The sequence below is a fragment of the Pinus tabuliformis genome, chromosome 4_2 (assembly GCF_031772625.1).
Source record: "Pinus tabuliformis cultivar Carrire ecotype Pingquan chromosome 4_2, CPIR1, whole genome shotgun sequence".
In the NCBI taxonomy this organism is placed as follows: domain Eukaryota; kingdom Viridiplantae; phylum Streptophyta; class Pinopsida; order Pinales; family Pinaceae; genus Pinus; species Pinus tabuliformis.
The window spans coordinates 1,124,382,317-1,124,409,287 of NC_142304.1; the positions used below are offsets into that span (position 1 = coordinate 1,124,382,317).

Here is a 26,971-nt window from a genome sequence, read left to right on the forward strand (position 1 = left end):
TCTCCATGAATACTTATCGGAATCGGATGATCTTTAGATCAATCCTACACCTCTCGACGAGACGAATTTAATGAACATATTATCAGTCATGAATAAGATGACCCACATGAAGTTTGGCCCTAGTTGCCAATTTTAACAAACAAAAATAAGAGAAAAAGGGAAGAAGCTCACATAACTCAAGAAGTGAAATAAGAAGACAAGAAGAAGAATAAGGAAGATCATTCAGATCTCTACTATGACTAAGTCAACCTCTTTACTTAAGTCTTCTTTCAAATTTTTGAGTAGCGTAGGAGCATATAGGATAAAATACATGGTTAAGTAGCATATTCTAGAATATAGGAGCATGGTGTAGATATAGCTCAAGATATTCATGTAGAACAAGCATACCTATTATAGGAACTCATACACAATGAAAGAATGATTGATCATGATTAAAATTTAAAATCTTAGAAGGCCTCTATCAGCAGAAGGAAGAAACATTTGCAGGATAAGGGTCTTCAATATCCTCTGATGGAATCTTCAAAACAAGGTTCATAAATAAGGGTAGATGTCTGATTGGGAATCCCATTCATGGGATTCAAGAAAGAATGATATGTAGGCAAGAAAAGATGAAGCAAGAAAGGCTACACCAATCAAGAAGAACCATCGAATGAAGCCATGATGATCAAATCAAAATCAAGGTGAGGTATGTATGCATCAAATTATAAAGTCATGTCATCATATATATTATTGGGTCATGGGAATAGTTCTAAAGCATGATCAAGTATAAATGGATCTCTTTCACCAATGACACACTCAAGGGCATGTACTACAATGCAATAAAGGTCAACATGAAGAAGTGCTCCCATAAGGAGTATAAGATGGTTGACTAATCAATCCAAGAAGAAACAAATGAACAAAGAGATCAAACGTGTGAAGAACACCATGGTCACAAAGAATCATTATCTAACAAGATTCATTAAAGATATCTCCCAAAAAGAAGGCATGACAACTCTGGCAAAGGAAGAAAAAGATCAAAGGACCCTTGACACCCATGAAGGCCTTAGATAAATCATGATGTAGATAACTGGTTCAGCTCTACAAATATGTCATGATGAAGGTCCATCCAACAAAATCACTATTTGATGTTGAAGCAATATCAGGATCAAGTCATGAAGGTCTACTAAATAGAAGTATGGTAACAAACAAGTACAACTAAGCATCTATGTGATAAATATTATGAAGCATAGTCAGATGACAAAGGAGTATCTAGATGACGAAAGAACTTGACATATATCAAGAAGGCCACTTTCCATGAAGGAAGCAATGTCATGACAAGCTAGGAAGGAAAGTGATCAATGGTCGGTGTCCTACCAAGAAGGAGTTCAAACAAAGACTTCATGACATCAAAAGAAAGAAGGAGATCAAGCAGCTAAACGACCCATGAAGAAGAATTTGTTGATGAATGGACAAGTCCCTAACTAAGAGCAAGTTCTAACAAGTTCCCAATTACTAAGGAGCTTCATCAAGTTTCTTGTCGAAGGAAACTTGGGCATGTCTTCCTCAATTAAGAGGAAGATATAGACACAACATTCTTGTCTTCACTTAGGAAGAAATAATGGAAGAATTGGGTAATCATCTGGCATCTGATACTCTTTGAGGATGTGTAGGGAATCCAAGATAAGAGTAGGCAAGATGATCAATATTCTTTGAGGGCTGGGAACCCAAGACAAGAATAGTCCTAGAAGGTCATTCTCAGTGAACACCCGGGTGGGTATGTAGCTTGAGAAACAATGACTAAGGTGTTTATAAGTCATTGGTTTCGCCAACATTATGCTCTGATCTTATAAGAGATAGAGTTGTTAGTCAAGGCCTTGCTATGAACAATGTTGGTTACTATGATGCTATAACAGATGGATTGTCAATCCGGTTTCTCTTATGTGAATCTTTCAAGATTGAAAAATATCCAAACACCTTGTAATGATCTATTAATACCTCCCTAGTTAAGAGGGAGTGTTGAAGAAAGTCTAATTAGGTTTTGTCTCCATAAATGTAATTTTGATATTTGTATTTATACAAGAAAAGAAATATTATTTTTGATATATTTATCAATGAGTTTCTTACTCATTGAAATAGGTCTAGCACATGTCAAAGTACTATAGGTGAGTCAAAGAGTCAAAAGAAAATGTTGAAGACTTTTAAGGGCATGTTACACCATGTATATATTTGTATAAGAGTCAAAATAATACCTACAAGAAAAGTCACAAGTATTCCATGCAATGACATCATCAAAAGAAGAAATTCCGAAGAAGAAAAGTCAAGTTGGCCTATAGTCTCCTATTCAGCCTCAAGTTGGCCTAAAGGAGGGACATACATCTATATATAGAGGTTGTCCACTCCTCCATCAACAAGCAATCATATGTCTGAAACTAGAAAACAAGAGAAGCCGAGTAAAGGGTGAAAGAAAGACAAGTATAAGGAGCCTCTAGTGCAACGAACGAGGAGGATACATAACCGAAGTTTAAAGGATTATTTTTAGGGTGAATTTCAGTCACAGGTGTGAGGAAAGGAGGGTTGTCTGTGGTCACTACAGTAGAAAAATCACAATTTCTCATCTGATCCAGGTGGATATTGGTGGCCACCCGCCTATTCCACTTGGACCCCCAACCCTGTCTCGTTCAGCTCTTCAGTTTCCTTAATTGTAGCATGGTTTTCGAAACACAGTATTATGATAACCAAATGGAGATTGTATGCCAAAGTTACGACCCAGGAAGTTGATGTACCAATTTACCCAAACAGGGCCCGCATGTTTGATGCTTCATCTCCTATGGTTAGGTTTTTGGATGTTTAGGGTTTTCCATTCTTCTCAATAATAAAGCCTCATTGTAACACAATTCATAGGCATGTAGCCACCACATCTCTTCTCATAAATAAGTTACCATCACCCAAGCTATCTTATTTCCATTCTGTTTGCAAGCATAATTTAGTATTTCACTATTAATGAAATGAAGTGTTTTCCTGATGTATATCTATATTTATGATTGTATCTATAAGTTGTTGCTTTCATGTTTAAGTTTGGATCAGTGGTATCATAGTGGTCTACTCTTTCTTTGCTTTTCTTTGCAAAACTTGATGACCTCCCATGATAGAAGAAAATAAAGATGAGGGGGAAGGATATCCTTTCAAAATGTTGCTTGAGGAAGTCCTCGAGTGACAAAGGGATGCAATGATGTATAAGTTTGCCCAGATCCTTCGACAACTACCCATAGGCTATGAATCTTCATCCAACAGGCACTCTAGACACGCTAATCCTTTTAAGGTACAAGTTAACTTCGATATTCCCATGTTTGAAAGGTTGATAGATGCAAATGCCATAGATAAATGATTAAATCTGTTGGAAGGATATTTTTCAATTCATGACTTTTCCAATCAGGAAAATATTACTTTTGCACTTCTCAAAGCTGCCCTGCACGTCAAGGACTAGTGGTAAACCTACTGTGAACAAAAGGACAAGAGTGAACCCTCATTGTTTTCAGCTACACCCACTTGGGATTCTTTCCGAGACGCCATCAAGGAACAATATTACTCTTTTGGGAGCTATGAATAAAAATACATAAAGTGCACCATGATACGACAGGGAAGGGACCAAGATGTGTTAGAGTTCACAAATATTTTCCATACCCTTTGCACGAACCTGCATATCAACGATACTGACCGGCATATGGTGCTCAAGTACTGTGGTTTTCTACACAAGAACATCTGGGATGAGATGGAGTTCTTGGACATTTCCTCGCTCGGCACGACGTACAGGTATGCTATCAAGCTTGAGCAGAAGTTTAAACAAAAGAAGCCAAACTTTGGCTCTGCGAATCCAAAGCAAGGAAAAGGCGCCCATAAACCACAAAACAAAGGACCAAGCCAAGGTGGGGCTACCTAGGATAGCCTGACGAAGGTGCAAGCAAATAACAACACCATGAAGACAAAGAAGGACACGGTAAAATGGTGTGAGTTCCATAAGAGACCCACTCACAATAAAAGTGAGTGTCGGGCCAGGCAGTCACTGGTGGCCGAGCTGAAGGCTTATGAATAAGATGCATGTTCTAACTCTGAATCAGAACTTCAGAACCCGATAAGGGAACTGACAAAGGGAAGTAGATCATTGATGTGGAGCCTAGTGCCATCGTGGCCACCACTAATATCCAGAAGATTGAGACTGAAGATCGAGAGGAGGGGGAATTCCTCTTCCACTCATAGATGTGGGTGAAGGGTTCTCCGATGTAGTTCATTGTTGACATTGGGATCCAAAAGAGACTCATTTCAGTAGAGGTCATGAAGCGGCTGGGCCTAAGGACTACATCACATCCACAGTCATACACCATTGGGTGGCTTCACCAAGGATGAGATCTTCGCGTTAGCTAGCAGTTTCGCCTTCCCTACGACATCAAGCCCTTCACAGATGAGGTACTATGTGATGTTTCTCCTCCTGAAGTTTTTGATGTATTTTTAGGACAACCATACTTGTGAAAGTGACATGATGTACATGAGTCTAGACCTCACTCTGTGATTATTAACTTGGCCAACAAGTATTACAGGATATCGGAGGTATGCCTACCTACTGCCATCTCTTTGATCACTACAAAGCAATGCATTAAGATCATTTCCCGGACCAGGAATTTTTTTTCCTTATGATTCTCCTTGAGGGAAAGAAGAAGGTTGTTGCCACGGATTCCAGGCAGAGCTCCTTTGCACAACAGCAGCATATGGACAAGGTTGTGCAGGAGTACAAGGATATTTTCACCTCACCTACAGGGGTACCTCTACACTATCAGGTCAACCACTCCATCGATCTGACCCCGGGCACGCCGTTGCCTAATGGGCCAATCTATTAGTTCTCTGTTCTAGAGAATGATGAGATTATGAGGAAGATTCGAGAACTATTAAAAAAAGGGAACATTAGGCCAAGCTCATCACCATGTGGGAGCTCGATTATATTGGTACAAAAGAAGGATGAGACCTGGAGGCTCTTTATTGAACACTGGGTCTTGAACGAGATCACAGTTTGGAATGGGTACCCAATACCACGGATTGATGACCTTCTTGACAAGCTCAAGGGGACCAAATATTTCAACAAGATTGACTTGAAGTCAGGTTATCACCAGGTGCTTATCGAACCTTCTCATGTTTGGAAGACTTCCTTCTAATCCAAGGAGGGCCTTTTCGAATGGTTGGGATGTCGTTCGGATTGACGAACACCCCTGCAACCTTCATGAGACTGATGGACGAAATCTTGCGACCCTTCAACAATGCATTCGTGGTGGGGTATTTAGATGAAATATTGATATTCAACCAAAGTTGGGACGAGTGCCTCCACCATATTCAATAGGTCCTTCAAATCCTGCGATGACACAATTTGTGTGCTAATTTGGAAAAATGCATGTTTGGCCTAACCCATGTTCAGTATCTGGAGTAATTGATGGGCAAGGTGTACATGTGGACCCATCCAAGATACAGGTCATTTGGTATTGGCCAACCCCAACCACTCTAACAGAGCTCTGTAGCATTTTGGGTCTTTCCAACTTCTACCGTAGGTTCATATTTGGGTTCTCTCAAATCACTTGGCCTTTAAGTCAAGTCAGCCAGGGTGGAGAAAAAGAATTTTTTTTTTGGTAGGAAACCCAACAACAAGCATTCTCCGAGTTGAAGAATCACCTATGTTCTGCACCAATGCTCACATTACCAAACCTATAACAACCATTGAGATTGAGACAGATGCCTTTGACTATGCTATTGGTGCGGTTCTTACTCAGCATGGGCATCTAGTGGCTTACCACACCGAGACACTTTCAGACATAGTCTGAAAGTACCCCACTTGCTACAAGGAAATGTATTCCATTTTGTAGGCCCGTCGTCAATGGAAACATTACAATCTAGGGAAGAAAATTTTCATCCACATAGACCAACCTCCTCTACAGTTTATACAGACACAAGGGAAGTTGCAGAATGATCGCCATCAGAAATGGTCCACCTACCTGCAACAATTCCATTTGAATGTTAAGTATAAGAAGGGAAACACCAATAATGTCATTGATTGCCTCAACTGACCATCAGTCATGGTGTTGATCACTGTGCTCAACTCTTGTGGGCACAAGACATCAAGGTGGTCGCATCTTTACAAGATCGATCCAGAATTCAGCAATACATACCATACACTGCTAGAAGGGAAGCAAGTTCCAATTTTTCACCTTCAGGATGCACTATTATGCCACTTGGGACATGTATCTCCTCCTTCAAGAGAGTGTGCCAAGATGATTTTGGAGGTGCACTATAGTCAGGTCACTATACATTTTCAGAGTAGAAAAAACTGTGGCGGTATTGCAAAAGTATTTTTATTTGCCGAAACTTCGTTAGGATGTTAGGAAGTACATTAAATCCTACACTGCCTGTGCCATTGCCAAACCAACCATTAAGAAGAAAGGCATCTATACTCCTCTGCCTACTCCTAGTTGCCCTTGGGAATCTGCCTCCATGGATTACATGTCAGGATTTCCTTCTACTAAGCACGACAACTATTTCATTTTCGTCGTTGTTGACAAATTCTCTAAGATGGTCATCATGGTGGCCTGCAAGAAGAGTATAAAAAAAGAGGCCACTGCTAAGCTCTTCTTTGAGCGAGTGTGGGTACACTTTGGGATCCAAAAGTCGATTGTCTTAGATCGGGACAATAGATTCCTGGGTGCATTTTGGTCAAGTCTCTGGTCGATGCTAGATACAAAACTTGCTAAGTCCACAGCTTTCCATCCCCAAACTGATGGCCAAACAGAGGTTGTCAATAGGATGATCATACACATTCTACGCATGTACAACTCGAAGCATCCACACACATGGTATGAAAGCCCCATTATGTCAAGCACAGCTACAACAGAGCTCTCCACATCTCAATGAGCCACAGCCCCTTTCAGGTAGGGTTGGGATTTCAGCGATTATGCCCCATTCATGTGGTCATAACATTTGTAGCTCCTCGTAGATTCAGCTCATGTCCAAGCCGAAGCCGATAGGAATAACAACTTCATTGAGTGCATTCAGTACATCTGCCAGCAGGTCCATGATATATTGGACAAAGCCAATGCTAAGTACAAGTAGTGCCATGATTAGCATCGGGTATTGCACAAGTTTTCGGTGGGCAACAAAGTTTGGCTACATTTGTAGAAGGAGCGCCTCGCTTGACCCCACCACAAGCTTCGACCGCTCTGATATGGGCCATACACCTTCACCAAGGCTGTAGGGGACAATTCCTTCAAGCTTAGCATTCCACCGTTCCTTGGTCTACACTTAGTGTTCAATGTAGTCTGCTTTTGGCCATACTTTCCACTATTGCTGTACACACCCGATGTTGCAGAACAGCTCACACCAACATAGCTAAACCCAGACTCCATGGAACAGGCCACCATCGGATCATGGACACATAGATTAAGAACACTTGCCATTAGAATACCCCACTATATCGGGTTGTCAAAGCTGGCCAACTCCTTCACCAAGGAAAGTAGCTCATCAGGGACCAAGTTCAACAGAAGTTTCCCCATCTCATGGAGGCATTCAACTCAATGGGGACCATTGCTACCTAAGGGGGGAGGAATGATCCAGGTGGATATTGGTGGCCACCCGCCTATTCCACTTGGACCCCAAACACTGTCTCATTCAGTTTTTTGATTTCCTTAATTGTAGCACAATTTACTATTTTTGGCATTGTTTTGGGTCCTGAACTTCCAGAGTCGTTTTGAGGCACTAATCGACGTTTTAAGGGAAAACAGAGAGACTAAAAGGTCCCAAACCATCATGCCTATTTGTTTTCAGCCTTCTCTTCGAAATTTCGAAACGAGGTATTATTATAGCCAAACAGAGATCGTATGCCTAAGATACGACCCCTAGAATTTGATGTACCAATTTACCCAAACGGGGCCCACAATTTTGGCGCTTCATCTCCTAGGGTTAGGTTTCTGGATGTTTAGGGTTTTCCATTATTTCTCAATAATCAATAGGTCTTTGATCCTCATTGTAAAAGAATTCATAATCATGTAGCGGCCACATCTCTTCTTAGAGATAAGCTACCATCGCTCGAGCTATCTTATTTCCATTATGTTTCTAAGCATAGTTCAATATTTTTCTATTAATGAAATGAAGTGTTTTTCTGTTGAATCTCTATATTTATGATTATATCTATAAGTTGTTGCATTCTTGTTTAAGTTCAGATCATCATCTCTCATTGTTTGGGCTAGAACCTTAGGCCTATAAGGCCTCCTACTCAAGTGAAGAGGAGGCTCTCTCAAGAGAAGGAGAAAAGAGTCAAATACTCAAGGAAACCTCTCACATGCGTGAGAAACTAGGGTTACAATACTGTCACATCAAGTCTGCAACCTCACATCAAAAAGGATCACGGTTGGTCAAGAGAAGGAAGGTATCCTCATTAGTGAAGGACCTCACTAAGTGTCAAATATAAGTATCTCTTCTAGAGCTCATATAACAAGGTCTATCACCAGTTGTTAGAAGAAGAAGGAGGACAAAGTGTCGGGGAATGAAGTGTCGGAAGAAGGAGGACGAAGTGTCGGGAATGAAGTGTCAAAAGGAGGATGAAGTGTCAGGAAACAAAATTTCGGAAGAAGGACAGACTTGACTTGTGCTTGGAGGATATTCTTGTCAAGGGTCTAAGGGTTGGCATCGACCAATAGAAGCTTCAATAAGATAAATTTACGAAAGGGTTTTCCTCTCTAAGAGAGAGAGGAAACGTCTTGTGTTCTTGTTTTTTATATTTTGGTAGTAGTTTGATGAAGTAAACATGCATACATTAATAAGAAGAGAAGAAGATTAAGCTAAAAAGATAAATTGTAAAAGTGCTTCACAAATTTCTATCAATTTTAGAAGAATCCTACTATATACAATTGTCCTAGATTCTTCAACATAGTGGAGGAGCATGAGATAGAATGAGTATTTTGTAAGCACTATTGGAGCAAGCCATATTGAGTGTCTGCATGACTTAGAGCCAATTATTGAGTTTTGGTGCAACTGCGTGACATGTAGAGGGTCAAACAAGCGTGGAGGCATTGTTGTGGAGTCAAGCAAAGTGTTGTGTTTGTTGGCATTGTTGTGGAGTTAAGAGGTGTTGTGCGAGTGCAGATCTTAGAAAGTTGTGTAAGCACTGAAACGTGCACGAGTCTGGCCTAAAAACCATGAACTTTGGGTACATGCTAGACTTGAGTTTGTCACTGAGAAAAACCATCGTTGTATCCACTAATGTGTATCTAGCTTTCGGTGGGGAAATCCTTTATTGATCATTGTGTGAAGAGAGTCTGCGCTAATCCGAAGTATTGGAAGAAAGTATTAAGTCATGACTTGTGTTGAGAATTAAGCCTGCAAACCTATTTTTGGGTTTGTGTTGAGGTTTTTGAAATGTTTTTTGGCCTATGTATTCTATTGGGACTTTGGAAGAGTCATGGCCCACTTGTTAACGAAGTTGACTGGAGATGTGTGTGACGGTCCTTGCTCAGTAACTTGCGCACCTGGACAAGAGTTGTGTGCTCTTGCGAAGGACTGAAAATTCCTCTGGATCTATTTGTGTTCGTTTTGTTGAGGTTGTAGAGAGGTATGTTCCAATTAGCCTAAGATGGTGGCAACTTCGATTCTACTCTACCACTACTTGCGTGGAATAGATCTATGGGAAACACGGATGAATTGAGTGTATGTGCATATGTGTAACATTCTTGAGGAGCATTCAAATCCTTTGGTTGAGTTGTGGGAAATGCACTAGCACAGTGGTGTTGGAACGCGAAGCTGTGGGTGCATTCTACAGTTGACTGAGGTTTGGTTTATGGTTTATAAGAGGCATAGTGAGCCTTGTGTTGGGTCACTTTTCACTACAGTGTCAGATGAGTTGAAGTGCGTGGATGAAGGCACCAATATGTTGAATCCCCTGTGGAGTGTAAAGGAGTAGTTATAGTGGAAGGTGTGAGGTGTTCTATGTCATCTTTATGTTGTTGAATTTTTGTTGTGGTGTAAGTGGACACATTAGAACACATCCTTTGCATTGTTGAGATGTTGTTGTGGTGTAAGTCACCACATTGGAACACATCCTTTGCATTGTTGAGATGTTGGTTGTGGTGTAAGTGGCCACGTTGGAAAGAAACCTCGGCCAACAAGTTTAATGAGTGGGATAAATATTTTCTTGAGCAATTTTGACAGTGATATTTTTTATGATCTTTTTTCAAAGAGTCCATTCGGAAGTATTTTTGGGCCGAGTAATATCTTTTATCCTGGTTGTATTTTTGAGTCAGAAGAATTATTGGATAAACAAAAAGATTTGTTTGATGACCATGAATATCAAGATTTCTAGTCTATTCCACATGATCTTACAATCACTGAGATCAGAACTTGCTTCTCCCAGAACCCAATTGTTAGAAATTTGATTGGATCTACTTCTAAGATGGCTGTGACAGTGGAGGATACGACCATGGATGTTGTTCAGAAGAAGCTCATGTTCGAAGATGAGTGCATTTTGGTGGATGAAGAGGATCATGTCATTAGCCATGACTCAAAATACAATTGTCAGTTGATGGAGAAAATAGAGTCAAAGAATCTATTGCATAGAGCTTTCAGTGTGTTTCTATTCAATACATAATATAAATTTCTTCTTCAGCAATGTTCTGCAACAAAGGTGACATTCCCTTTGGTATGGACAAATACCTGCTGCAGCCATCCTCTCTACAGGGAGTCTGAGCTCATTGAGGAGAACAATTTAGGGGTCAGAAATGCAGCCCAAAGGAAGTTGTATGATGAACTAGGCATTGCTGCAGAAGATGTTCCAATCGGTCAGTTTGTGCCACTTGGTCGCATACTTTATAAGGCTCCTTCTGATGGAAAGTGGGGAGAGCATGAATTGGATTACCTTGTTTTCATTGTTCGGGATGTTGCCTTGCATCCCAATCTAGAAGAGGTTGTTGATGTTAAGTACGTAAGCAAAGAGAAGTTGAAGGAGCTCATAAGGAAATAAAGAAAGGTGAAGATGAAATTGCATGAGAAAATGAACAAGCATGGACCTTTTATCAAGAAGGAAAAAATGAAATCTCTGTTATCAATTTATTTATGTACTCTTGTAAGCCTAGGTAGGACTAAGACCAGCAAGAAAGTTAAACTATAGGATGTGATTAAGGGGAGGTGTTAGAATATTAATCATGATGGTGCTGATCACTGTTCCCTCGTCGGCAGGGAGATGATAATCGACAAGAGTTGGTAAGATATAAATTTTAGTATGTGGAGATCACTATTGATTCTCCAGCTCATGAATGTATAAATAATGGTGTTTGGTAATGAAATAAATAAGCTCATGTGACTAGTCTTCATATTTATGATATAGTCATGCTTTGAGAGCATTAGTTGTACATGTAATTATTAATAAGGTCAAACTCGTGTAACCCGTCATGCTTCGAGCGCATCAGTATAGGTTATTTTATATGAGGTCAAGTTGTAGAATTGTTTGTTGAAAACGTTTTGTACCCAAAATGATATCCTAAATAACTGATGAATATTGTGGAAGGATGTGGATTCAAAAAATGTTGGTAGTTCCAAAGCATGGTTCAGTATTGATATTGTCCTTCGGGAGGTCAAGAAGTGTCAATTTTTCAAATTACATCAATGATTGTCAGAAGCGGTTATGTCTTAATGGATCAAATGAGAAGCTCCAAAGTTTGGGGAGGAAAAGAGTGAAAACCATGAGATTTTAGAGTGGATATAAATGCTAATGAAGCACAATGAGACAAAGATCATTCTTGTTGTCATAATATATGTTTTCAATATTTGTTACATGTAAGCATTAAGGGAGGGTATTGGAAGTAATGCTTCCTTGTGTGTCATGTGGTTTATAGGTTGTTATTGACAGTTTCAAAGCATTATTTGAGAAGTTTTTGTTTCCTATGTTGTGTATGAGTTGTAATTGTGTCATGTCCCAGTCATAGATCCACCTTCTTTAGATCTTATCATCTAAAAGTTGGTGATCTATAGCTATATGTAATTTATTTTGTGCTTAATAGTAATACAATGTGTGATTTTTGTTGTGTAGTGTTAGATTCCAATACCAATAGGTGTCATATTTCATGATTGATTGTGGAAATGCCAAATATGATCATCCTTTCCATGCTGCAAAGGTTCCATATTTCCAAAAAAATAGAAAAATTTAAAAAATGTAAAGAGGGTGTGCCCTAAAAGAAAAATCGAAGGGTAAGAGGGATGAATTGGTCAAAAAAGAAAGAAAATGAACCCCAAAGAAAGACCAGGAAAGTGGCTAGTCAAAATGCCACTACTGTACTACGTTTTGTAAAGAAGTTCTGAATGTGCAATCACTGACTTCTGTCACACTTGATGGATGGCCCAATAGCTCAATCTTGGCCAGCCCATGTTTAAATTTCTTGTTTTAACATTAGAGAATGAGGTCTGTTCAAACAGCTCAAGCTTGGCAGATCACTAGCTAGGTAGAGAAACAAGGGTGCTCAACAGTTGAATCTCAGCCCCTGGAAGAGATAAGGGAAGACTTAGATAGGAGGGAAGTTAAAAGAAAATAAAGAAAGAAAGGGTTTGCTAGTTCAAATCCATCCAAACAAGATGAAGAAAAAATGTTAGGTATAGCAAAATGGGTAAGTAATTCTGGTGTTGCAGAAGCAGGTTGGTGATCAGCTTTAATGTGATCTATCTCATGGGTATCACAAACATCATGGCAAAGTGGCTACAGTTCAGTGGAGCATGACTGATTTCCCCTCTCATTTCCCCAAGAACACTTACTAACATCTATGCATGGACATTGAGATCTGCTCAGTGGTCCAAACTCATTTCATTTTTATGAGAAATACTAAGTGAAACTTTGTGTTTACTTAGTCAAAACAAGCCACATTTCTTGTGTAAAAATAATCACTCCATTTCCCTTTCATTTCTCTATAAACTTGAGTTATTACTTTATAAACTTAGCGTTTTTTATTTACAAAACCATACTAGCACCCTAACTCTATTACATAGATCCTATTTAAACTTTTCCCCTCCCATACTATATAAAAATACATAAATCCCTAAAAAACTAAATATTCCAACCCCCGGCTTAATATAGCCATAACCATGTTATTTCGGGATTATTGGTCCACCCAGGGCCAATAAGACCCTCCACGCGCCCCACCGGGATTTGTTTAACATTTGGTTAAACAAATAACCAAAGCCGCCTGCATAAACCATATAAAACCTTGTTAACCAAGGTTTATACCCCGCAACATTTAAAAACATTAAAATAATGCGCGGGTTTAAAATTATAAACCACCGCCAACTCAGAGCTCCGCCAACCATCGGATCGGGCCCTCCCCATCCAATGACTCTCGTCCATATCGGAGCCGCTCCGATGTACGAAGATTAGTGCCCGATAAAAAGTGGTTTTCCTGCCGCACCCTAGGACGCGTGTCGCCACCCTATTGCATCGCGTCCGTTCTGTCAAAAACCACCATTGTACAATGGGTGGTGCGATAGAAACCACAAACCGCTCCCACCTCCCGCTGACCATGTCATCCGCCCGTGTCAGTGCCCACGTCACTATTTCGTCCGTCGTGTCTACCATGTCATCTACCCACGTCACTATTTCGTCCGTCGTGTCTGCCATGTCATCTGCCCACGTCATTCGCCATGTCATCTGCCATGTCATCTTCCGTACCTTTCTACATGAAAAAATTTACGTCATGATGACATCATCCCAAAAAGCGCCACAAAGCTCGAAAAAGCCCAAATTTCGTTAAAAAGTCATGAAAGTGATGGTTTTTTTGTTTATTTCTATTCGTTGGTTTGCAAAGACTATGCATGCAAATTACGACGAATTTGCCACCAAAGCTCCAGGCCGCCACCCAGGGGAATTCACTCTGCAAACTCGGTCCCCTCAGCTCAGTCTTGTACCCACAGTTCGTGCCAGACGCCTGTAAAATAGGTATTTACCCAATATTCGCTCGTAAACCCTGCTTTTCCGAAGTTTCTCTGTTAAATCACCCGAACAACTAAAATTTGAGTTAAAATGCGTTGTTGCCTACAAACCTCTGCATTGTAAGTCACTGTTTGACCCATTTTTCCAAAAGAAAACCTGCAAATTCTATTTTCCTTTGCAAATTGCCCAGTAAAACTGCAATTCAAGCCCATTTCTGCCAGAAAAATCTCCAAAATGCCCAAATATTGAGTTAAATTTGTCAAACTCACTTGTAAAAGAGCACCATTTCCACTGTTTTTATTCAGCTTCCTGATTAAACTCTGCAAACTCTGTTTTTTACTGTGAAATTCACCCAGCAAGGCAATTTCTTGAAAAAACTAGTCTACAATTTCCTGAGACAAACCAGAGCCAATTTTCTCTTTTCTGTTGTTGCAAAAGCTCTAACTGCAATTTAAAATGTCATTTAACAAATTGAAAATGGAAGCTTCAGTGGCCTTGAATGTTGCCCCCTTGAATGCCCCACATAAGGAATTGGAATGGATACCCCTTGCTGACAGGGACTTCCAAATTAAGGATATGATGGGTTACAAATCTCACTTGCAAGCCTTTTGTGAAATTAGAAATAGCCACAGAAGCAGCACTGATTTCTTGGGAATTTGGGAGTCCAACATGCCTATCTATTACCTCCCTTCAGTGAATGTGCTCCCTGATTTCATCCATTTATGCTGTGCAAATTATGAACCCACACAAAGAGTAGTTATGGGTCCATCTGGGACTGTGCTCTTCTATATTACTCCTCAATCCATAAATGAGATGTTGAACTTCAAGCCAACTCAGCCTTTGGCTCCTCTCACCATGAAATTCTTGCTTGACCAAGGTGCCAAACTGCGTAGCTCAGAGATAACCAGAATTGCTCAGTTGTTTATGAAACCAAATTTCTAGCCTGATCAGCCTCCTCCTTATCTCCAAGTCTGGTTCAATGAGGCAGGGAGAATCATTATAGACATGATATCCTACATTTTAGGATTCAAAACCAGTGAGTATGTTGATGAAACTGTTTTAGTATTGATGTCCATATTCACTCCAGGACAACCTCCTACTGTCAAGTATGATTATGCCACCTTCATATCAAATAAAATCCATGATCAATTCATGAATTTAGAGAGAGAAAGAGTGTTTAAATACACATCCTACATATATCATTTGCTGTTGTACTATCAACTTGATAGTTTCCAAGTTCCTCTTAAAAAATTGGACCTCAAAGGTAAAAGGAGGTCTGTGATTTTCTGGACCTCAGTATATCATGAGGTCCACTATTCCCTTTATACATATTGTGAGTTTATTGACCTGTTCATATATCCGGCCACTTCTTTGTTGATAAAAAAACCTCCTGCCAGGCTCTCTGCTGAAATGCAGAAAATTTTACATCTCTCAAAGGAATATAGTATTGGTGACTCGTATTTTTACCAAAACCACACAGTGACCAGGAGTTATGGCTTTCAATTAACTCCCTACAAGCTGCCGAAGTATGTCCCTATGAGACTCTTTGCCCTAGAATACTATCGGAAATTTAGCAGTTCAGATTTTACTCATTTCTATGGTGCTAGGAAAAAGCACAGCTCAAGATAAGACATCAATTGGGCCCTTTATCTTCAATAAGAGGGAAGAATCCTGGGAGGAAGAAGATAAGATATTAAAAGATCAACTTATACTGAAACAAAGTTTTCATTGGTCACCATATGACCCTGAACATTTCATAAGTTTTAGAAGAGTAAAAAACAAGCTTATAGGATATGTGCACCACAAAATCCCTGAAATTGAACAATATGCTAATCAACAGGAATGGGTAGAAGGCACACTAGTTGAAGAGCTTATTGAAGAAGAGAAATTAGAAAAAGCAATGAAAGAGCTTGAAAAAACACTTGACCTGGACTCTTTTGGACAGGTCCCTTTCACATTGCCTCAACACATTGGAGCGGGAACATCATCTGCCACAACTTCACAACAACCTGCCCAAGAGAGTGCTCCACCTGCAGGGAAAGGCAAGGAAGTACAACATTTAGAGCGACAAAATACAATGGAAGACTGGCCAGATACAACAAAGGAGCAAAGTCAAGGGCAAGGCCCTTCAACACAAGCAAAGGTACTTAAAATCCCTGTGTTACAAACTCCTCTCAATGAGGAAAAAGCCAAGAAAAGGGACAGGAAGGAGGAGACACCTATAGTTGGATTGGCAGAACAGTAAGGGGAAAAGAGGCAAAGATTGAATCCTTACTCTGAGGAGGAATTGACAGAAGAAACAACGGACAACCTAAGGGGTGAGGAAACAACTGAGCAACACGCTCCTCCAATTTTTGAAACATCAACTAGCTCATTTCAGCAAGAGAAAGAGAGGCAACATGGTGTGGAGGTTACATCCACCAAGCAACAGAGCAAGCAAGGCTCGGATATCAACAAAGCATTCACAGACATAAAGGCCAGAAATGAGCCAGTAAGGTTCCAGCTTTATAATCAATTGCTGAGAATGGCTCCCACCAATCAACAAAGGCTAATGGCAGGCTATGATATCCAAGAAGGGAAAATGACCCTTAGTCACTTCAGGCCTATAATACGGCAGCCACAGTCAGCTGCAGATTATATCAGGACCAATCTGGAAGTTCTCTCTAAAGATATGCACCCAATGGACCAGATTGAATTACATAAACAAACCGGAGAAATTGTATACTCTACCTTGGCAGACAAAGCTTTATTGGCTCACAAACTGCAGAATTCATTGCACAATACTTCTGCCCAATTGGAATTGGAGAAGGTCTCCTCATTAGCCAAGGATAACAGAATTAAATCCTTGGAGGAAATTATCATTGAGCTGGGACATGATCCCAAGGATCCCAAGGGTATTTAGGCCTTAATAAAAAAGAAGAAGAAGAAGATATTGCGCCCCTCAGAAAGCAGCTCAAGCTGTCAATTACAATGCACCCTCAAACCACAGAATTTTCACAGCAGAAAGAAGAGGAGGACGTGGTGAGTTTGCTAGTAAGGATGAATGAAAGGCTGGAAGAAACAGAGAAGGCATTGGAGATAGCATTACAACGAAAACAAGGAGAATTGGCCTCCCAGCCACCAGAAACAACTCCAATTCTTACAACTAGTCCTCCTACAGTCACCACAGCAGTCCATCCTACTGATTAGGCATCAACAGCAGTCACCTCAACTACAACAATAGTTACAGCAACAACTACAACAGTACCGGATACCAGCTTGAGCATGGAAGATATGATGAAGGAAATAAAGGCTTTAGAACTCGAAATGGCAGAGTTAAAGGAAGCCAAAGAAAAACTAGCCAAAATAGAGGTGAATTATGATAAATAAAAAATAATTGTGGCTAAGAAAACAAGAGAAGTAAAGGCCCTGGAAAATAAGGTAAAATCCTTAGAGAAAGACCTTACTCTTCACAAAACTCTGGTAGAGATCAAAATAATTTTGTGGACTAAAATTGGCCAGTCCATCATTGATCAATGGACATCAATACAGACTATTCATGACCAGATTGAATTGATAGATATAGCTCAGTTTGAGACTCAAAAAGCCAGAGCATTATTGGCAAACAAGCCCGAACAGGGCAATAAACTAATTCATTTTTTGAATACTCATACCAAAGAGCAGCTAGCAGCTCTAGATATTCAGGACAGAACAGGTACAATTTTGATAGTGAAAAAGGTGCTGACCATGAGGAATTTCGTACAAACTTTAGAAAAAAAGTGCCAAGAAATGTAGACAGAAATAAATACCTTCAGAGAAAAGTTTGCAGTGTTGCAGAGCAAAGGATTACCTAGCTTATTTTCCAGCAATCGGAGACTATTGACACATGAACAGTATGCCCACAGGGTAAATACCTATGTTACCAATCAAATTACACCATCATCAAGCTCAGAAGACACAGTACCTCCCTCTGGACAGAGTTTATATGACAAATTGGAAAATTTGTTCTACATTGAACATGAGATGACACATCTTTTTGAAGTCCAGTCCAATTACTATAGGTATACTGAAGCTAATGAAACATTAATAAAACTACAAAGACACCAGTTTCCAACATATCAATGGTGGCAGGGCATGTTGGAGATTTTACCAAGGTAGTGTTGGCACTAATTCTTTTTTGTTTGTCTACATTTAATCAAATTTAATGCGCGTGCCACCTATCATAAATATGAAGACAGCAAGGAAGGCGTTCACGCCAAAACGCATTAAAGAGAAATCAGGCACACACTGAAGGGCCAGGACAACGACACATAAATTCGGGATAAAGAGACAACTACCAGCCGACTGGCTGAGTCAAAAAGTTAAAGATATTAGACCACCTAAGGCAGCCAACACAACACAATTTACTCCTGCACTCATTGCGCTCTCTTTCCATTACCATTTACTGCCTTTAAAGAAGTAGATGGATGAAGTTAATGCTTGATATTTTGTCTAAGAGATATTTTGTAACTCCTTTTTATAAATACCTCCTCAAGAGATGTATTGTTGTTGGCTGGTGAATATCATTCTAGACCTGCGTTGTAATTTTGAGAAAGTTTCTGAATAAATATCGCTGGAATGCTTTGGTGGTGAATTCGTTGGTTATGTAATTAATGGCAGAAGAATATGCTACAGAATTCTCGTGTTACCTCATGGATCAATAAGTCTTCTTACTCTTGTTTTACTGTATCTGTTTTTTGTTTATCATGCATATATCATGTTTTAGTTGCAGGAAAAAAGAATATCCCAACATTTACTCTGTTGTACTTTGTGTTCAATTCCTGTCAATTTTCATGTTTTCTACAGGACTAGCATAGGCAAGAATTCTTGACTGCTCTTGTCTTCCTGGTTTTTACACTCTAAATATGATTAAGGAATTCTTAACTGCTCCGTGATAATATTTACTCATTTTTCCCTCTGTTAGCATAATGAAAGATTCTTGATTGCCTTTCATTCCGTGACTTCATTTCATCTTATTCCAACTTGAAAATTGTTCTACGTTTAACTATCTTGCTCTGTAGTCCTACTTTTGCCAAAGAAACCATAACAGAGGTTCATTTTCAACTGACTCCATTAACCCAATGGTCTGAACTTTTCTCATGTTACAGTCCTGTTCTACTGAATGTCACCTTCCAAAAACCAAACAAATACTTGTGCTTCATAACTAGCCTAACACATGACAAAACAAATCTAAATCACAAAGAGAGAGCCCTCTCTAGTTGCAGATTGGCTAGAATCTGCAGCTAAAAGACTGGTTAGTGGTTATCTAGGCCGTATTCCCTTTTCTCAGATATTTTGGGGAACAACCTGAGTGATAACATCATTGACGACTCCGCTGGGGAGCATAAATGACTATGATTGTTATTGTTGTCTATTTTCTAAAGCTACAGATGGAGCCTGAAGTTAGCCATGTAGCCTTTGAAACTGTTTCTGCTGTGCATTTACAGGAGTAAATGAAATCCGCTTCAGTCAATCTCTAGTCTAGCATTAGGATTTATACAGCTGTCTCATAAAATTTGATCAGTTTCCTCTTATTTTCAAAAGACCTTTAGGAAAATCCAAGAATTTTACGATTCATACTTTCCTAGAAAATAATTTTCAAAAACAGTGTCCTTTAAACATTTCCAGAAAATACCAAAATAGAACTAGAAGCTGGCTCCAAAGAAGAAAGTGCGTTATACTAGGTCAAATCCTGATCCTAACCCTCCAACTATTTTTGAAAACCCTAACTTGATCTTTAAAAATCTGAAAAGACAAGAAAGTACACAAAATACTGCTGATTTAAATTTTGATTTACTGCAACAAAACTTTACCAAATCTGAGTTTACTCCTGGAAAACCAGCAATCCTTTCCACAGTTGCTGCAGCTTCTTCCAGTTCATCATTATCACTTCAAAACACATCTTACACTCCTCCATCAACTCTGTTTACCTCACCTGTTATCCCTGTGCTACCAGCTATCCCATTTATACCTGTAAACATGGCAAACCGATGTGCTCCTTTGCAGCTACCTGCAAATCCAAGGGCTATGCCTCAGGATTATCAAAGAAAAATTACATATTTTGATGGTACTGGCTCCTATACAGCCCAACAACACAATAAGAAAATGATGGACTACTTTGAGAACTATGAAATTGATGATAACGATGTCAGAATGAAAATTTTTGTTCAAAGTTTAACTGGTGAAGTAGGGACCTGGTTTAGGGCACTTGGTGCAAACACAATTGATGATCTGGATGCCCTGTACCAAACCTTTTTGAACAGACGGGAAAAGAAGAAGGACCCATTGCATATCCTATCAGAGTATGACAGTTTAAAAAGAGGCCCACAAGAAACCATCCAAGACTATTGTGCTAGATTCAACAATGTGTACAATGCTATCCCTAAAAAACTTAGACCTCCACCTGGCTTAGCCTTAATCAAGACTCTGACATGGCATATCAGCTAAGGGAAAGAGCTCTTTCCAGCTTGGAAGACATGCAGAGCATAACTGTCAGTGTAGAGGCAAATCTGATCTCTAAAAGAGCCTGAGCTAGAGCTAAAAGGACTACTTTCAAAGAAGAGCCTTCAGCATTTGAAAAAAAACTAGATGCAATCATCAAAGTCATGGATAGACTAGGTGATAGAGTGGAAACCATTGAATGAAAATCTTCCTGGGAAGGTCAACCAAGTAACACCACTAGGAATCCAAACTTTAGAAAAAACCAAAATCCTAACACCGGGAAGGCTGGCCCAGATCATAATATTAGACCTCCATTTAAAGAGAACTATGTGTTGGGTGTGGAGCCTGATTATATTTTATAGGTATCGCCACATTGGACCCCAGTTCGAAATGGGGGCGGAAACACCGCTCGTAAAATTTTTGCTACAGGGGGGTCCAGGGGGGGCGGCTGCGACCTTTGGGAGCCCCCCCTGGCGGGGGGTTTCGGGGGCAGCGCCCCCGAAGCTAAAAACAACTGTAAAATTGCCTTGTAAAAGTATAGTAATTTCTAGTCAATCTGGGTCGTTCATTAGGCGGATGATCTGACGGTAGAACTTATGTTTATTTTAGGGTTTTTTTCCTTATAAGGCAACCCCTCTCTTTGTATGAGGGTATTGTATTTGAGGCTGTGTGATAGATGTGTATTAAGTGAGCGGGAAATAGAGAGGTGAGACTGTGAGAGAAGACATAGGATATTACATCGGATCTGCTGTAGGTTGTATCTCTACATTTTGCTAGATAATAGAAAGGAAGGACTGGCTGTTCGGGGTGGACGTAGCCCAAACTGGGTGAACCATGTATATCTGTGTTTCTCTTGTTTTATGCGTTTTTTGTGTTTATATTTCTGCAATATTTTATGTGTTCCATTGCTCCATAATATATAATTTCTAACACTATGCCGAAGCCTCAACCTCTAGTGAGCCAACAGAGGATACCCAAATCAACCTACTGGGTTTAAACAGTGAGCAACAAATCTTTCTAACACAAGATGACCAAGAGGCTCATAATTTCAACCAATTTCAAACCAAGTCCGGAGAATCATTTGATTTTAGAGAAGGGTATGATGTAGCGGTCTATGAGGTTCATAAAAAATACAAATTAAGAAGCATAACGATAGATGTGCCTGAACCTAACAGGCTGAAAGGTACCAAGCAGCCTAAGAAAACAAAGGATAAAACTGTCCTGACAGAACTCCCTGCCAAAACAGACCCCAGTCCAAAAGAACCCATGGTTGAGGATATATCATACTTACAACCATCAGGTAGCCAGCCATCCACATCCTTTCCTCCAAAAGAAAATGTATACAACTCTCCTAAAACCAATTTCAAAGCAGATCTAGGTCATAACGACACTCATAATGAAGAAAAAACCACTGAAAATACAACAAAAAAGGAAAACCTTGCTGCCCGAAATACAAAAATTCAAGTGGAAAAATCCTTCAACCTAGAAACAGAAATAGGTAAATTAAAAATAGCCATTCCACTGTCTGAATTGGCTAAGCATGAGGCTTACAGAGAACAAATCAGAGGTCACTTCAAATATCAGAGAATAGAGATGCAGTCAATGTTTTAGATGACCAACTAGAGCTAATCTTTGGTCCTGAGGTAAATGGTAAAACAGTAGATGGAAGAGTTCCTCCATTCTATGTGAGCTTAAACATTCATGACAAAGTGCTACATAATGCAATGTTCGATTCGGGAGCTTCCCATAACCTGATGCCTAAGTCTGTGATGGAAAGATTGGACCTAGATATCACAAGGCCATATAAAGATTTGTTTTCGTTTGATTCTAGCTAGGTTAGGTGTCTAGGCCTAATCAAAGATTTGTGTGTATCTCTAGTGCAATACCCTGCCAAGACAATATTGATGGATGTGGTGGTAGCTAGCATCCCACCTAAATATGGCATTCTTTTGTCCGGATCTTGGGGTGCAAAACTCCAAGGATCTTTACAACTAGACATGTCTTATGCCACCATTTCAGTCTTTGGCCAGCCAAAGAGATTCTACCGAGAAACATTGATGAAATATGTGGTCAGCAGTCAAGAAAAATCCCAAAACTTCCCCATTTATTCCATGCATTCAGATATGGATTCATTCATCTTATACAAATGCTGAAAGGTGTCCCAAAACTGATGTCAAACTCTTAGAATCAGCACAAGCAAATAACATAAATGAACAATCTAGTGCTCAAGATCAAAAAATTGTTGAAGTGATTGATGCAACAAATGAACAAGATATACCATATGAGTTACAAAATCCAAATCTGCCCACTGAGCAAGTTTCCAAAACTCCTAAGGCTAGTGGTAATCAAGAAATCTTATGGTACTTAGAGTTTGATGGGTCAGTGAACAAATTAGGAGCAGGGGCAGGGGTTTGGATACACAACATGCAAAATGACCATGCTCAAGGACATGCATATAGGTTGAATTTTAGATGTACAAACAATATGGCCGAATATGAGGCCCTTTTGCTGGGACACAAACTGATTAGAAGTCTAGGGGCAACTAGGATTTCCATTCTAGGGGACTCAGATTTGATTATCCAACAGATGAAGGGAAACTTTGTTACAAATGATCTTAGGCTAAGAGCTTATAGAGGGGCAGCCATTGAAATACTCAACACCTTCTTAGAATCTCAGCTCACCAAAATTCCAAGAAACCATAATTTACATGCGCATAGTTTGGCAACTTTTTCCAGCACTTGCAAGCTGCCATTCGAGCCCAATCATCACTTTACTGCTGATATTAAGCACAAAATTGTTGTCCTGGATAATGTAAAAAATTGCAAGTGTTCGAAAATGATACACAAATCAATAATTTCTTGACTTTGAAAGAGGAATTCTCAAGTACAAACATAGACACAAGCACCATTGATGACCAACAGCAAATAGACAAAATTGAGCAAAATATATCCGCTGAAACAGCGAATCAGAGTCTGGATCCAACAATTTTTTCCAACAGAAACTTACAAGAGCTGAAGCAAATGGACCTTGATGAAATTGCTGAAGGAGAAGCTGAAGTAATTGATTTAAAAGATAACTTTTTGTCCATAGTCCTGACTCCTTTGGAGGATATATTTGATTCAAATGATATCCCAAGAAAGCCAAAACTCCAGCCTCTAAATGCAGAAATTGAGGACTGTAACATAGGGACTGCACAAAATCCTGAAATGATAAAATTGTCCAAAGCCTTGCCCCCAAATCAAAAACTGAAATACATTGAGCTCTTTAAAGAATTTCAAGATGTCTTTGGATGGAGCTATGAGGACCTCAAGTCCTATGATACTTTGGTTATCCAACACACGATACCTTTGAAAGAAAATCAAAAGCCTTTTGAACAAAAGTTGAGAAGAGTTCATCCAGTCCTCCTTCCTCTCATTGAAAAGGAAGTCAAAAGAATGTACCAAGCTGGAATAATTACACCTATTAGATTTACAGAGTGGATTTCAAATCTAGTTCCCACTAGGAAGAAAACAGGAGAAATAAGGTTGTGTGTTGACTTAAGAAATCTGAATATAGTTTCTCTCAAAGACCATTACCCCTTGCCCAAGATGGATCACATTTTACAAAGGGTAGTAGGGGCCTCTAGGATCTCACTTTTAGATGGATTCTCAGGATTCAATCAGATCCTAGTTCACCCGGATGATCAAGATAAAATTACCTTTACAACACCTTGGGGAACCTTTAAATATGTCAAAATGCCTTTTGGACTTAAAAATGCAAGGGCCACATTTCAACGAGCAATGGACATAGCCTTTGCAAAAGAGATCCATGACTTCCTAGTCATATATCTTGATGATCTCACTGCTTTTTCCAAATCCGATCAAGAACATTTAGAACATTTAAGACAAGTGTTCCTAATTTGCAAAAAATATGGCATATCATTGAACCCAAAGAAATCATTGTTTGGCCTAGAAGAAGGCAAACTCCTAGGTCATATAATCTCAAAAGATGGCATTAGAATTGACCCAGACATAATTCAAGCTATCCTCCAAGTGCCTCACCTAAGAAACATCAAGGAACTACAAGCTTTTTAGGGAAGATCAATTTTGTAAGAAGATTCATTCCCAACTTAGCTAAACTAATAAGACTGTTGAATAACATGCTAAAGAAAGATTCTAAAGTCAAATGGACAATAGAAGCTAAACAAGTTGTTGAGGAAATCAAAATAGCTTTGACTAAAACACCTGTCCTCACAAGCCCCAAGTTTGACAGATATTTCATAATCTTTTCCTTTGCATCAGAGCATACTATCGTTGTTGTTCTATTACAAAAAGATGACCAAGGATGTGAGAAGCCCATTGCTTTTTTCAACAAGGCACTTAGAGATGCTCCACTCAAGTATCAAATCATGGAGAAACAGGCCTATGCCCTTGTAAAGGCCCTCAAGGATTTCAGAGTTTATATTTTGTACTCTCATGTGATAGACTATGTCCCAAATACTATGGTCAAAGACATTCTGACTCAAGAAGGAATTGAACGAAAAAGAGGCAAATGGATAGCCAACATTTTGGAATATGACATTGAAATCAAACCAACAAAACTGATAAAAGGACAAGGTTTAGCTAAATTGATGACTTAAACCAATTTCGAGCCTTTGACATCAATGAACTAGATAACGACCAGGAGATGGCGACTCCACAGATCAATCAAGCCTTCTTACAATCACCTTGGTATGCTGATATAATTTATGTATTGTTAAACCTGCAAGCTCCTCCAGGGTTATCCAGAACTAAAAAAAGATTCCTAAAAATGAAAGCTTCAAAGTTTTTTATTATAGACAATGTTTTATTTTGGAAAAATCATGAAGGTATTTTGTTGAATTGCTTAATATAGGATGAAACTAACAAAGTACTCAAGGAATTTCATGCAGGGTGGTGAGCTCCAGTATTGTAGCAATAATGCGACAACTCCTGGAACTCCCTTCTTTAATTTTATCAACTCGGTAGTTCGTAACAAACTTGGAAGCGACGATGCTGTATGCACAAGTACTAGCTCTTGCCGCAGCTGTCACTTGGTCAGCTGGCACAAGTCCACTAGGAGCTTAAGCCAACTTCTATGAGCTCTTAGAAGAAGATTTTTAATTGATGGATGAAAGCTAACTCAAAGGAAGCTAATCTAATTACAAAAAGAAACTGAAAGCCAAATAGAAACGCAAACCCTAGCAAACCCTAATTCTACCAGCTAGTCCTACTGACGCAAAGGAGAGCATGCAAACTACTGAAAGAGATGCCATTACTTCTATGAAGGTAAAATACATGTGTCTAGACTACCTCTATCTGAAGAAAACATCTTTTTGTATTTTTGTTTAAGTTGTTGGAATTATCATGCATGTGCTTTTAACTAGTTTTGACTGTGCAGAGGTGGATCAAGGAGGAGAAATTCTTGGGAAAGGTTGGGAAGGTTCATAGAGGGTCTAAGGGGTCCCTAACACCCTTCCAGAGAGTCTCACAAATTTTGGCTGCCAAGAAACCGTGTTTATGAGCTTCTACAGGAAGTCTGCAGGGGTTCTACAGGATGTTCTGTAATTCTTCTACAAGATGTTTCGAAATGGGATTTTGGAGCATGGATGGAGGGATAAAGATGGAAGAATGAGTATGGAGGTGAAATAGGGGTGTGAAGAGGTCCAGGGCTTGGGGAATGGAGTTGAGGAGAAGGTGTAGATGGTGAGGTTTGTTCAAGGAGGGCTGAGATGATGCACAAGAAGATGAGAATCATGGCAAAATAAGCGAATGAGGTAAATGTAAGGTAAGGGTTCTGAGTGAAGGATGAAATAGGTAGGTTGGATGGGGTATGTGCAGGTAAGGAAGGGTAATAGGTACTCTGCAAGTGGTTTTTCAAACTGAACAAACAAAGGCATGCAAGAAAACAAAGATCTAGTTATAAAACCTATGACCTAGTTACTTCACTCTAATCTGACCTAACAGCAAAAGGAAATGAACAGAAGTTTATTTGCAGTGAAACCATGTGAAACAACTATGAAACTAAGTGATCATAAACCTAAGCATGCATCCAAACTGATATCAAGTTCTACGAAAGAGATTCAAACACTAATGATTGCATGGTGAAGCAAAGAAAGTGTTTTTGTCTGGGACAGCATGGTTACTTCAACTCCAGCCCCTGATCCAATAAGGAAGAGGTGAAACCAAAAGCGTTTGCTGACCCTTTTTTGGAGCTTTTCCCTGTTTATTTTAAGAACGCAGCAAACACATAAAGATAAACGAAGGAGGTATTGGGTGCTTGAGATGGGCCCAACCCCAAGAGCTACAACCTCCTGAGAGAGATTTAGAGCTGGTGCAAATCTGGATTCATCTTTATTGATCAAGAAATGAAGAGTTACATCAAAACTGTCCACAAGAAGAACTTGAACATGAGCTGAAAGCAAAGCTAATCTATTGCATAAAAATCGAACTACAAACTAGCTAACTAATGGCTACAAAATGACTAACCACTAGCTACTATCTACTGGCTAACTAGCTAACATCCATTGGCTAACCAATATGAGGCCCT

The 26,971-nt window shown here is 39.5% G+C and overlaps 1 protein-coding gene and 1 pseudogene across 1 annotated transcript in view; both read left to right on the forward strand.

Moving 5' to 3' along the window:
• Positions 1–26,971, forward strand: part of LOC149173619 (subtilisin-like protease SBT5.3) — an 84,132-nt gene that overhangs the window by 46,335 nt on the left and 10,826 nt on the right. The window lies entirely within an intron of this gene.
• Positions 10,436–11,017, forward strand: LOC149173620 (isopentenyl-diphosphate Delta-isomerase I pseudogene; annotated as a pseudogene).